The following is a 14,213-nucleotide window of genomic DNA, read 5'->3' as shown; positions in this document are numbered from 1 at the left end:
ATCTTGACCTAATAATTCACTATGTACATAAGGTCCTTCTTGATCTACAGGAATCTCGATAAGCGATAAGTCAACTTCCCTCTCTAGGCTTGTTCATGCGTAACGCTGATACTCAGGATATTCATACTGTGCAGTCTGATACATTTGTCGTGTTGTGGTTTGTGTGGCAGTAGCAGGCAACGGTGGTGCAGCTGGCACAAACTGTATGGGTTGCTGTGAGGCTGGCATTGCCTGTTGCTGAACTGGCATGGACTGTCCATGCTGCATAGCTCCTTGTTCATTCTGATCTTGTCTAACTAATCGTGGTCTCTCTTTTGCAATACCTGTAGCTATATTACGTTTCAGGACTGGACAATCATGTACATAATGGCCTAGTTGTTTACAGTAATTGCAGGTTCCTTTTACAGGAACTGCAGAATCACCAGAATGTGTCACACCCTTTTTGTGACCATCTGCTGGTACTGTCTGAGAAACTAGCATTTTCATTTTTGTATCCTTCATGCGTCTATGCTCGTGTTCTTGTTCATCCCTAATTCTATTGTGATGATACTGTAACATTTGTAGCATTTGCGACGGAGTGTTACTTTGCCAGGTACTCTCGAATTTCAATATTCTATTCTTCACTGGAGGCAATGCATTTTCCACCAATTTTGTCACAAATAAATGTGGATATGAGTCACTACTTGCTTTTATACCACTATTTATACCAAAACATTTTTCAAATCGAGCATAATAATCGCTTGTGTCTTCATCTTGCTTTTGTTTGCAGGCTGTGATTGCACCCCAATCTTCCTTTTTTGTAGTTAATAAACGTGGCAGTACCTGTACTAGTAAACCTGGTAACAGTTTAACTTTATCCCCGAGCCCTGAACCTGCAGTTCGGGCCCTTTCTTCCTCTGCTAATGCTGTCCAGTCTATCTTTTGGTCTCCTACTTCCCACTCTTTTTCTTTCAGTTTTTCATAAATGCCAGCAGGCAAAAGCACCTTTAATATCGTCATAATATCAGGAAAGGTGTACTCTCCCATTAGTAACATGTCTTTAATTTCTCGGTGGAAACCCGCTGGGTCTTTATCATGACTAGGTACTACTTTCTTCATTTCTAATAATTCCATTTTTGATATGGGTGTGTAAACAAATACACGGTGAAACTCATTGTCTTCGCCTTTTATTGGGTGCACTTCCCGTAAAGGATTTTGTCTATCCATATAGTACGGCGTTCTTTCTCTGCGGGGCAGGGAGAGAGAATCTGGATTTACAAAAAGGACATACTGTTTACGTGACACTAATATCTCTTTAATTAGCTTGTTACTAGAACCTCTCCATCTATTCGTGAGTAGTTCCGTTAATATATCAGGTAAAGGACCGGGGTCAGCATGTTGGCTCTTATATAATATGAGGAGTTGCTGAATCATATAGATTCCAGCTAAACGTTGTTCATCTGTACTGAGATTAAAAAACGTGTGTGCTATGGTCTCATCACCGTATTTTTCAGGACTGTCAATCCAGTGAACGGCTGATCTGGCTAATTCTTGCTCATCCATGGAATCGAGGAGGTGGTAACCCCTTCGTTCTCGTAGTATCTTATCTGCGGCTTGAAACGAATGTTCAGGAGACTTCAGATTTATTGCAGGCGTCGGATACGTTCTGCTATTACTTGGGCATACAGAGTGTATGGGATCAGAAAAACATCTAGCATTATCACAGGATCTTCCTCTGCCTACATAGGCTATGGTCTCTGACTGTCTTGCGGAATTCCCTGATTCGGACACTTCATCTTGCTCAAACTCGTCTGTTCCCAATCTTTCTTCATGAATACGCTCTATTTCTTTACGTATTTTTCGGCACATGGCTATTATACAATTTTGCTTATCGTGTCTCCCTTCTGATATATTCTGACTCCATCTTGTAAGAGTAAGCATTGCATTCGGGTCTACCCCCGGACGATCTCGATTTCTGATTACACAGTTTATGAGGAAACGTAACAGTTCCCCCTGTATCTCTACTTTCTGGAATTCCATAGCTCTGTTAATACATCCTGGATCTCGTCCTGTTTGAACAAAATGATATATGTTATCTAGATGCGTAATCATCCCTGGTAACCTCGCTAAATACTCTGCGGCTCGCCTGATACGTAATGATGCCAGGACCATTTCGTCCTCTTTACCAACCACCGGGTCATATCTACAATTTACAAGGAGTTCCTTAAGCGTACGTTCATTTACGAATTTAGGTGTACGTGAATGTGCTGACTCTTGAAAAACAAGTTTATGTATTCTAGGTGGTGTGAAGGTATTGCTAGCCCCTCCCGTGGCCCCATCTGGGGCGTCGGGTGTGAATGGGTTCGTTGAACGTGACACAGCAACTATGGGTGTCGATACCCCTGTAGAGTCGACCGCGGAGACAGATGCGGAAACAGATGTGCTTGCCGAAGCTTGTGTCGGGACTTGCTGTTGCACGGGGACAGATACCTGATCCTGACGTTGAACCCCTCCGCCAGACGGTCTATGTGGTGTGGCGTTAGCATACTCGGGAGCTGCATCGTCTAGATATGAGGAAAGAAAAACATCTTCTGCGGTTCTGGGATGCCCTTTTTGATGTACCTTAATTGGAAATAATGGGGGTGGCAAGTCTTTTGGCATCTCTGTAACAGCCTTAGGTAGTCCTTCGACTAGAAGGGGATACATACCATTCATAAGAGCATTTCTTTGTCTATTTACTTGTTCTGATTTCACTCGGATACCTTCCTCAATTAATAGATTTTCTTGAACTTTATTTGAACTTTCTTTACTCCTCTCTTCTTGTCTACGTGCTTTTTCTGTACGTCTATGAGATTCTTTACGCCATAACTCAACAGCGTCTTTCTGTGACTGTCTGACCTTTCTTTTCCATAACTCTTCCTCCACTTTCATGATGCACTCTGCATCCCAGGTTCCCGCTGCGGGCCACCTTTGACTTTCCGGCAATCCCTTGGTATAATCTACCCATAGATCAAGAAACAATATGGCATCTAAGCCATGCTTATGGTACATAAAATGCCCTGGAGTGTCCCTAGGAGGAATAGGAACTGCTTCTTCAAGCACCCCTTTTCTGGTAGTAATCTGTCTTAACTTCGAGAAGAGCGGCATATTGACAACTGATCTGATACTTACTCTTGAATTCACTTAATACGAAAAACACAATAAATGAACAGTGAACAATGAACAGTCATTCATACTACAATATTTTGAACACTTTAAACATTAAACATTAAACATTGTAACAATGATCGACAATGATGACAGTCTGCCTAACTAATCACCACGCTGAATTCTTGACAATAACTGAATACTTCGGAATACTTGATATACTGCTAAACAGTACATATACACTGCTAAACAGTGCAGACCGGATTTGTGTACCCAAATCCGTCTTGACCGGCACAACCTATGTGCGCGTCAACACGCCTCCCCGGCGATGGTACTCACCGAGTAGCTCCTTAAAACGGAAGGCCTCAGAGAATGGACAGGACTCGATAACTGCGGACAGCGGACCCTCTGGACATCGGGATTTCGAAAGACCTGGTGGGCCTCTGTATACCTCGGATCTTGCTCTCTCAGCTAGGCTCTGGTCGGGATACTTCGCACTTCTCACCGCCTCGTCTGGGTTGATCGCAGCCTCAGTCGCCCCCGCTTGACCGGAGGGAGCTTACAGGAAATCCTGCTGGTACGCGTTTATGGTCCGTCCAGCTGTGGCAGGAGACCGGGCCTGCAACGCACCGCCGGCGCGTGAGATGAGAAAGTGTCCCTGTTCGGGCGCCATTATGTGGTAAATAAAATCTTCTTTACCGGACTGAATTTCATACGGAATCTTAAAATAATAGTAAAATCGCTCAGAATAACAAGAGGCAGAATCCGTGGTATAAGAGGTTTCTAAATGGGCTTTATTCCATTCAAAATGGCCGACTCGAGTCGCGGCCTTCAGGTTCCGTCACCACGAGGGTTCAGGAAGTGAAGTACAATACTTTATTGACAGACATGCATTTTTATAATAAGTACATTACAATGAAACGAATGTAGAAGGCGTAACATTTGATAAGAAGAGTGACATGACAGGTACGTAATCGAAACTAGGCGTAATAAGGAATAAAAGAAACATGATTGGTTAGGATTATCAGACCTAGGTGGATCTATAAGATAATACTTGGCATAGATGCGCGCGCGGCAGTATGACGTGTAATTGACGTGCAACTAGGGGGTGAAGGGGACTTGACATTTAGCTCTACATGTGGAGACGAGAAGTCTGGGGGGTCAAGTCAACCTAATCCCAAATCATATCTAACATCCTATGTTTAAAGAACTATGTTATCCATAAGGAAGGACTCTCGAACAGAATCTAGTCTATACTGACTGTGTGCGTGCACAAACGTCTAAGTGTCTATATGAGATGCGAGGGATAGAAAACTTTCCATGGCAACAGGGCTATGAATCACTTGCAGGAGGACGGAAAGGCTGAGTCCTTTGCTTGTGAGCTAAAGGAAATGTTTACCTAAATCACTAGACAGGAATGCATCGGCTGGAGAGCAAAATAGATAATTCGAAGGTGAAATACAACTTCTTGGCAGGCAGGCGAAAACTGGCCGAGGCAGGCACCGTTAGCTGCACAGGGAGTAGGACAAAGTTCATGGATACAGATGCGAGCTCAAGCTGAAGCTGTCAGAGACAGAGAGCAGGGAAAGGCTTGAGGACAGAATCGGGCCTACTTGCCTGAACTGTAAAAATGAAGTAACTTAGCCATATAAAGTCGGTGGCCTTTCATACTTAGGAATCGAATATCCAGCCCTTTGATGGCGGATCTGACAGAGAACATGTCGACGGTAGACACACATATGTTTGCGTCTTAGAAACTGGAACTGGAGGGAACATACATGTACTTGTAACATGCATATAGAACCGTTGGGGTCCAAGATAGGGGACATAACTGATCAGGAAAATCCACATTTCCACAAGTTGAGACAGGATTTAGTCAAACCAGACGAGGATTAGTGGACTCAGCCAGTCCCTGACATCAGTCTCGTAAACAGAGGCAGAAGGTTATTTGACACGTCGCAGTAAGATCAGCAGAAAAACTTCGTTCATTGTGCTGCCTGAGTGAGGGCAGCACAAAATAGCGGTGGAACACAAAGAAATGGTGGCTGAATACAAGCGAGATCGAAAATCGAATTTCCTCAGACCCTCCTTTTGCCATAACTCAGGCAAAACACACAGATTCACGTTAATCTGAATCAATGTCAATAGCCATGAGGTCGTCAAACTGTTGTTGCAACATCATTTTAATGTTCTCTGTTTTGTGTAACTCAGGTCTTGGGACACACAGAGTGGCACAAAGACCGCAGATGGCGGGGCCACACTGCATACAGAAACAACAGGAAAAAATGATGGCCAAAACCACTCCAAGGAAGGTTAGTACCTTCCATCCCCATTTAGATGATAAAACCATCCTAATAAAGACCAATCTCCTTCATCTTGATGAATCGATTCGGAGATCATGTGTAATTTGGAGATGGCTTGGTATACCGTAGGGGCGTCGTCGGGCATATAAATACAACAGCTAGATCCGATCAATTTACAGACTCCACCACGATCTGCAAGAATAACATCTAGTGCTATCCGGTTCTGCAAAGTCATGAGACGATCCGCCTGAAGTTCAGCTGTGAGATTACTCAAGGCTCCCACAGTGACATCTATGGTAGTGTCAACAACACGAACCAGCTGTCTCATGTTTCTGCTGTTGGCCATTGGGCCACAAAAAGGAAGAAATCCTTTGAGGAAATCACTTCCCTCTTGTCCTGCCGTGTCTTTAGAATCAATAATCCCTCTGCCATATCTGTTTCTATGATGGCCTGAAGGAGCAGTGTATGTAGGAGAGAGAAGAAAAGCTATATAGCATGTTCCTGAAAAATCCGTTGGTAGCCACGTGTAAGCTCTATCGTGGCAGACAAAATATGTGCCCTGGGATGGCACTAACGGCGGTGAATTCTGAGACGTATAGATGTATGTATGGGAACAAAAGCTTTTTCTTTGTCCAGTGTCAGTAGTCTGGCCATTCATTTGTAAACAGAAATTACTTTGATGAGGGACAGTCCAAATTGGTGGAGATTTTCCCTGTTTAGTTTTATCTGTAAGGCTAGTAATGTAACGAGTCATGTTCCAATTAGTATGTTTGTCTCTCGTCAACAGGAACCTTATTATTCTCCACAATTTTAGTCGGAGAATTATGACTAAAATCTGGCTTACTACTATAGGAACCAACTGGATGTCTAAATCGGCTCTGATATGCATTTGAAAATATTACAAAATAGGCCCAAGCGGAACCTTCATAAGAAAATGGAAGGACTAAATATGGCATCCCTTTATCTGTGGTATGAGGCACAAGTCCACACACCCAACAGTCGGTTGTGTTGACTACCAATTGGTGTTGGTGCAACAATTGGATAAATGAATTATTAAAATATTCTGTTCTCCTGATTAGTTCATGTTGGGGAAGTGTATATAATTGATGTGGGGAGATAGTAGAATGAAGAGGCAAGGAGATAGAATTAGGGACAACTTTTTGCTGCATAGCATGAATAACCCAACCTACACAAGCCAATAAGATACACAAAAATATAGAAACACACAATGTTACGCCACATCGACTGTACAATATTTTACAATATTTCTTTCTCATCTCTTCCTTATTATCCTTCTTTCCTAATTTAACATCCATCCTCAAAGTGTTGCTCACGGCAATCTTCCTTACTCACTTGGCTGTGATTATTAGCCGTCCTATGACACTGCAAGTCCTGGGGGCCTAGCCATTATACAGGTCACAAACCAAGACTCCTACCGTGACCCTGCAACCTGGACAGATGATAAATGTAGCAGAAGAGATGGAAATCTCAGGTGTCCTTGACCAATCTAGGTCTTAAATTGTATCTAGTCCTTGTTGGTACAGTTTGGTCTTGAAATAGGGTCTGTGGCTCTGTATTGTTTAATCGGAGATGGGAAGGTACGGCTTCTTGTAGAATGTCGTCATCTTCTTTCTCCGATCGAGTTCCATCCAGGTGTGCACTACTGAAAGGTATGAATCGGGGGACTTTTTCTCCTTCAGAATCACCTATACCCTTACGAACCCACTGATCAAAAGGCAAGGGCACTTTCTTGCAGTGCACGCCGTGGATCCAGTTCTTTTCCCTTCGACTTTTACTGCTGTGCGAGTTGTCAGAAGAACTTGACGAGGCGCCTTCCAGCGAGGTTCCAAATTCTTTGTCCTCTGAAAATGTTTCACACAGACCCAGTCTCCAGGTTGGATAGAATGACCTGGGTCTGTGGAGGCTTCTGGTAAAGCGTTTTGAACCTGTTGGTGAAGAACACGTAATTTAGTGGTGAGGTCATGTAAATAGTCAATCAGCATTGGATACTGTATATCAGAATACTTTCTAGGGCGAGGGACTCCCCATACATTAGCTGGGCGCCCGAAAACAATCTCGTATGGGCTGAGTCCCAAACGAGAATGTACAGCTATTCTAGTGGACAGGAGAGCCAAAGGTAAAGCATCGGGCCAATTAAGACCTGTGCTGGCTTGTACTTTTGCAAGCTTAAGTTAAGTGCACTCTACCAAACCCGCGGACTGAGGATGATTTGCCGCATGAAACTTCTGCCTTATACCAAGACCGGTACACACCTTTTGCATAATTTGGCCTACAAATTCACTTCCATTGTCACTCCAGACAATGCGCGGCAAACCAAACCTAGGGAAGAACTCTTTAAGAAGAACCTTGGCAGTGGACAAAGCAGTGTTGTCTTTCAGGGGGTAAGCCTCTATGCATCTGGAAAAGGCACATACCACTACCAGAACATATTTAAGATTGTTACATCGATCCATGTGAATGTAGTTGATTTGCAACACCTCAAAAGGATATGTTGGGGGAGCAAAATGACCTGCCGGAGTTGGGGTTCCCTTTCCCGGATTGTACATCAAGCAAATGATACAATGCTTCACCACATTATCTGCACATTTTGGAATCCCTTTGTTCAGCCACACTGGAGCCAGAAGTTTACATATTCCTTTTGCACTGATGTGGGCTGGACCATGCGCCATAGTAACTACAGGCAGTACGTAGGCGTCTGGTAACAGCCAACGCTGGTGTTCTGACAATTCTATCCAACATCCTGTTGCGTCTAACATTCCTGTACTCTCTTTCCACTTTCTCAACTCTTTCTCTGTAGCATCTCCCTGAATCGATCTCACACTTTCTATTGTGTCCTCACACATCCCTCTTTCCCTGACCCAATTCGCAGGGCCCGCAACATACATGCGACTTGTAGCATCTCCGGCTGTCCTTTTTGCTACCTCATCCGCAAAAGCATTTCCGCGACCAACATCATCAGTAATCTTCTTATGCGCACTACATTTCACAATTGCTATCTGGGTAGGCAAAACAAGTGACTCAAGAAGATCAGTTACCAATTGACCATGCTGTATTTTAGTACCGTGGGAGGTAAGGAATCCTCTTTCTTTCCACAAACGACCGAAGCTATGCGCCACACCAAACGCATACTGGCTGTCGGTATACACATTCACTCTTTCCTTTAGATAACACACACGCTCTGGTCAAAGCTATCAGTTCAGCTGCCTGAGCTGAATTATGTCTGATGCGTGCTGTCTCCACGATTGTATACAAGGTGGTAACAGCATAAGCTGAAATTGTCTCACCATTTGGGAGTTTCAAACAAGACACATCCACCCATAGGATCCCATCTGGATCCACTAACGGCGTATCTTTCAAATCAATCCTGCCTTTTGTCTCCTCCTCAGTATGGAGAAACAATCATGTTGTTTCCGAATATCTTTCTCTTCTGAAAGAGGTAACAGTGTGGCTGGATTTAAAATATTACATCGTTTGATGTGCACATGACTAGCCAAGAGCGTCAGCTCATATCCAGACAATCGAGCACTTGTAAGATGTTGTGTTTTCGTCCTATTTAGCAAGGTATCCACTGCATGTGGTACCATAACAATGGGAGTATTATCTAGCACCACTCCAGCAGATTGACAAATAGAAATCGCTGCTGCTGCTGTAGCTTTAAAACAACTAGGCAATGCCTTGGCTACTGGGTCTAACGTAGCTGAAAAATAGGCACATGGCCGCTGTTTGTCTCCAAATCGTTGTGTTAAGACTGACAACGCACAACCCTCTCTTTCATGGACATAGAGCGTGAAGGGCTTACTGTAATCTGGAGTACCCAACAGAGGAGCAGAACACAGAGCAGTACATAAATCAGAAAAACTCTTCTGACATTCGTCAGTCCAAGGAAGGGGTTGGGGTGTGTCTTTCAAAGTGAGTGCTAACAAAGGTTTGGCCAACAAAGAAAAATTCGGAATCCACTGTCTACAATAAGAAGTGATGCCCAGAAAGGCGCGCACCTCTCTTTGTGTAAATGGCACAGACATTTGCGCTATTGCTCGAATTCGTTCTGGGGTTAATCACCTTCCCTCCTTTGATAAGAGATGACCCAAATAGGTAACCTCTCGACGGACATATTGTAGTTTAGAAGGCGCAACCTTATGATTAAGATCAGACAAGTGACGTAACAGTGCAACAGTCACATTCCTGCAGACACCCTCTGAATCAGCAGCAATAAACAAATCATCCATATATTGAATAAGAGTAGCACCTGTGGGCAAAGGAAAAACATCGAGCTGACATTTCAGAGCTTGACTATAAATGGAGGGGCTTTCACAATAGCCTTGGGGTGCACGCTTGAACCGGAAGCTTCGGCCTCCAAGAGAGAAGCCAAAAATATCCCTACTCTCTTCAGCAATGGGAATGCTGAAGAAAGCATTTTTCAGATCAATAACAGAAAACCAAGCCGCTGAGGCAGGTATCATAGTTAACAGGGCAGTGATATCTGGAACAACAGGAAACTGTGGTACAACAGTTTTATTGACCTCCCGAAGATCAATCATAAAACGATAAACAGGAGGCTTAGAAGGATCAGTGCGTTTAAGAACAGGAAGAATAGGACTATTACATACATTTCCTCTCGTTTCCTCAATCACACCCTTCTGAACCAAATCATAAATGATATCCAAAAGCGCTCTTTCACCTTCATTGGAAATTCTGTATTGAGGAATGCGTGGCAATTTAGCATTGGGCTTGAGAGTAACAACATAAGGCGGGATCTCAAGACAACCAACATTATTTGGACCGTAGCCCAGAGCGTTGCAGGAAGAGAGAGCAATTCAGGTGGGAATTGATCTTTAGACAAATACATTGAAGAAGTCAATTTCTGCCCTAAAGTAGGATGCACACCAGAAGCAGAACAATATATCGTTGCATGCATTCTTTTCAATAGATCCAAACCCAACAGATTCTCGCCGCAACCAGTCGTTAAAAGAAGAGGAGCTTCCATATCATAAGGGCCAATTGAAATAGGCAAAGGACAGGAGACCGGGTTGCGAACTGGGGCGCCAGAAAATCCTACCGATACATTTGTTAAGCCAGACAAAGGTGCCCCAGGGAGTTTAGAGTGAATGATAGAACTTCTCATCGCACCAGTATCTAAAAGAAATGGCTCTGAAACACCCATTGTAGTGACATTGACATAAGGCCCATCCTGATTTACTGGAATCAATACAACTCCCTCACTTTGTCTATGGCTGTCCTAGTTAGCGTGAAGGCTTTCATTTTCACCTTCAACATGATAATCCTCATTGTAATACTGTGTAGACTGAGTATTCTGCGGATCAAAGTAGTTCATAGAATTTGGAGGGGGTAAGGAACGCTGTTCTTGAGGCATCACACCTCGACCTCTACCCCTCTATATTATCTGGAAACCACCATGGCCTCGTGGAGCAGATAGTTCTCCCTTACTTTGCAATAAAACCGGGCAGCTATTTTTAAAATTACCTTCCTCTCTACAATAGGCACATTGGTTAGGACCTAATAAAGGTCGCAGAATAAAGGGCTCAGGCTTTTGATACACCCTCTGAAACTGTGGAGGCTGTTGAAACTGCCGCTGAGTGTAACGAGGAGGATAAGCTTGTTGCAGAAGAACCTTTGTTTTTAATTCTTTCGTCTTCTTCTCTTGCTTATCTTTCTCTTCTTCATCCCTGTTCTCATAATATTGAGCAGTAGCCAATATCTAGGTAGAAGAAGAAACAGCCCATGAACTCTCGGAGTCTTTCAACTAATGTGACAGTTCGGGAAGCAAATTAAATACGAATTTATCTACAAATAATCGCTGTCCACCCTCCGTAGTCATATCCTGACCACTGTGATCAATAAACGTCTCCTCAAAACGAGTGAAGAAATCAGAGACACTCATCTTTCTTCTGCTTACACGCAGCTAATTTATCCCAGTTAACTCTCAAGGCGGGCATCATCGTTTTCATTAAAGTAATAATCCTACCAGGGAGTTCTGAAATCAAAACATTAGGCTTACCACCACCCACTTGGGCTGCATCCGCGGCAGTTATAGCAGCCCAATCGCCACCCAATGCTTGGGCGTGATCCTCTCTACGAATCCGAGCCCATAATGCTTGTGGGACTACATTTCCCATCAACATATCAATATCGGCTAAATTCATAATACAGGCATCAACAGTCTGGGACAACTCCTTATAATAACCAGCAGGGTTTTTACAGGGATCCGGTAGAGACTGTTTAAGAGCCAAAGCTTCAGATCTCTTCCAGGGGACATGTACCCATATACGCTGGAAGTGCGCGGGAACAGCTGGATTAGCACCTGCTTGTGCAACCGCTTCTCTCCACACTGGAGGAACCTCTCTCATGGGATAATGTTTGGATGTCAGCCTAACAGCAGGATCGGAATCAAAAAAGGTCTGTGAGGAAAATAAGGACCTAAACGGCATCCTCAACCTTAGAACCCACAATGAGTCCCTTATCGAAATTAGCCTGAACATCTAACAAACCCTGAGGAAGTAAACCCAAATCCATATCCTCCCATTCTTTAGCGAGAGTGTCACACAACATTAAATACATATCTCTGCGTGGGCGCCTCCCACTGATGAAAGGTGGTCATGATATCTTTCACACTATACTGGGGACCCTTCTCGATCCATTTGCGAGCGAGAGAGTCCAATACCACCCGTTCGTCGAAACCTGGGAGTTGACTACGAGACTGTCTTCGAGAAAAAGCCGGAGACATATTCAAAGTCTCAAAGAAAGGAGACAGAAACCCAGAGACAGTATCTGTGATTCGTTTGCGCACAGTAGGAGGATTAGGCATAAGAACAGGGGACAAGGTATTAGGTGAACTAACAGAAGAATTAACAGTTATAAGGGGAGCCGAAGGCAAAGGAGATTGATGTTCAGGAAACGGAGGCAAAGAAGTCGGTGGCGGAAGAGGTGGGGGGTGGCACTACCGGAAGGGGCAAATGCGGAAGAGCCGGAGCAGGCGGAGGCGCAACTAATGGCTGAACTGGTTGTAACAATGGGGGTGCATTAGCACCTTGTACATAGGGAGGAGGCAATCTCTAAGTGAGACATCAAAGGGTCTTCCTCCGGATCCTTACTTTTATCAGAAGGGGAAATAGGCAACACCGGATAGCATTTATCTATCGCCATACGATGCTGTCTCTCTGAAATTTCGATTTCATGATTAATCTCATTATCTTTAAACTGCTGGCAAGCCTGTATAATCGTCATACTTTGTGTTTTCTTATCTCGTTTTGCCTGTTTAATTTCTCTCTGTTTGGCTTCCTTACGCCAGAGGCGGAAAGAATCAAACATTGCCGGCCGGGCTTTTCTTTTAAACAAAATTGCTTCCAAATTATCGAATATGTCAGGCTCAAAGCTACCATTCTGTGGCCACTGTAGAACACCATCATTCTTTGTGTATCGGATGCATGCCTCAATAAAGGCAATGGGGCCAACACCATGTTTAGAATAAAGCTCATAAGTGGGAGTTCCAACCGGAGGAATTGGACAAGGGTCCTCCAGCCGGGAATCCCTATCACAACCAAAACAACAAAACTTTCTAAACTTACTCAGACCAGGCATTGTTATTTCACTGGACTGTTCACAAACATCAAGGGGTTAAATCGAATAACACAGCACAATCTGTACTCACCCCTCGGCTTCGGCTTTTGCAATAGCCGAATCACAAAAAAAACGAAATGGTGGGAGCTACCCACCAATACTTAAATAAGTGTCTTCTTACGCCAACAGAGGCCCGTCTAACGTCTCGCGATACCATACATCACCAAAAGGGGCCAAAGCAAGGCGGCAGTCAGGGCAGCAGTCGTCAGAAGCCGTCAGGAAGGAGAAACCGCGCTGAAAAAGACCTTCGGACCACTTCGACATACAGGGGTCGCTTGACGTGGTTCGCGATTCCTCCAGAATTTTCTTGCGGGGTTCCTCACGACCCTCAGGCAAAATCGCTACCTCTGAAGCCGCCTCACAGAGGGCACCAATTGAAGAACCAGGGCCTTATGGGCCTGGCGGCGCAGGGCACGCCTTAATCTCCTGAGTTCACCTGCTTTGTTGAACAGAGACACAGGACATTCTGTTGAACGTAGAAGATCAGGTTTATTAGCTGCAGCTAAGTACAGTTGTCCCAGAAGTACACTCAGTATGTTCTTAGGAGACTGCCACTCTACTGCATCACGCACAATCTTTTATAGCGCATAGATTCACCAAGAACACTCCCAATGCATACATGGTTATCCAATGAGAAGAGTTTGAAAACAAGATATAACCAATGAGAAAAGTTTGAAAACAAGATATCAAGTAACCCAAATAAACCTCTCTTCCAACTGTTTTTGCCACCCCTCCCCACAAGTTAATCAGTGGTAGTGTCTACAACTCAACTTGCAGGTGGCAGGACATATTTGTATGCTTTGGAGGACAGTTGTGAAATGAGAGAATACAAGTAGAGAATAGCGAAGGCCAGAAGATAAGATAAAGTCAGGAAAGAATGGTGTGAACCGACAGACAGTTGAGACAGGGTTTAGTCAAACCAGACGAGGATTAGTGGACTCAGCCAGTCCCTGACATCAGTCTCGTAAACAGAGGCAGAAGGTTATTTGACACGTCGCAGTAAGATCAGCAGAAAAACTTTGTTCATTGTGCTGCCTGAGTGAGGGCAACACAAAATGGCGGTGGAACACAAAGAAATGGTGGCTGAATACAAGCGAGATCGAAAATCGAATTTCCTCACTATGTGTT

The 14,213-nt window shown here is 44.1% G+C and overlaps 1 protein-coding gene across 1 annotated transcript in view; it reads left to right on the top strand.

Moving 5' to 3' along the window:
* The window catches only part of LOC146771977 (RNA helicase MOV-10-like), a 177,730-nt gene that overhangs the window by 55,537 nt on the left and 107,980 nt on the right, over positions 1–14,213 (top strand). The gene's annotated exons all lie outside the window — the stretch shown is intronic.

This window comes from Triturus cristatus, unplaced genomic scaffold, assembly GCF_964204655.1.
Source record: "Triturus cristatus unplaced genomic scaffold, aTriCri1.1 SCAFFOLD_168, whole genome shotgun sequence".
Taxonomy (NCBI): Eukaryota; Metazoa; Chordata; class Amphibia; order Caudata; family Salamandridae; genus Triturus; species Triturus cristatus.
The sequence above is the reverse complement of the archived record's forward strand: the minus strand, read 5'-3'. Positions and strand labels throughout refer to the sequence as shown.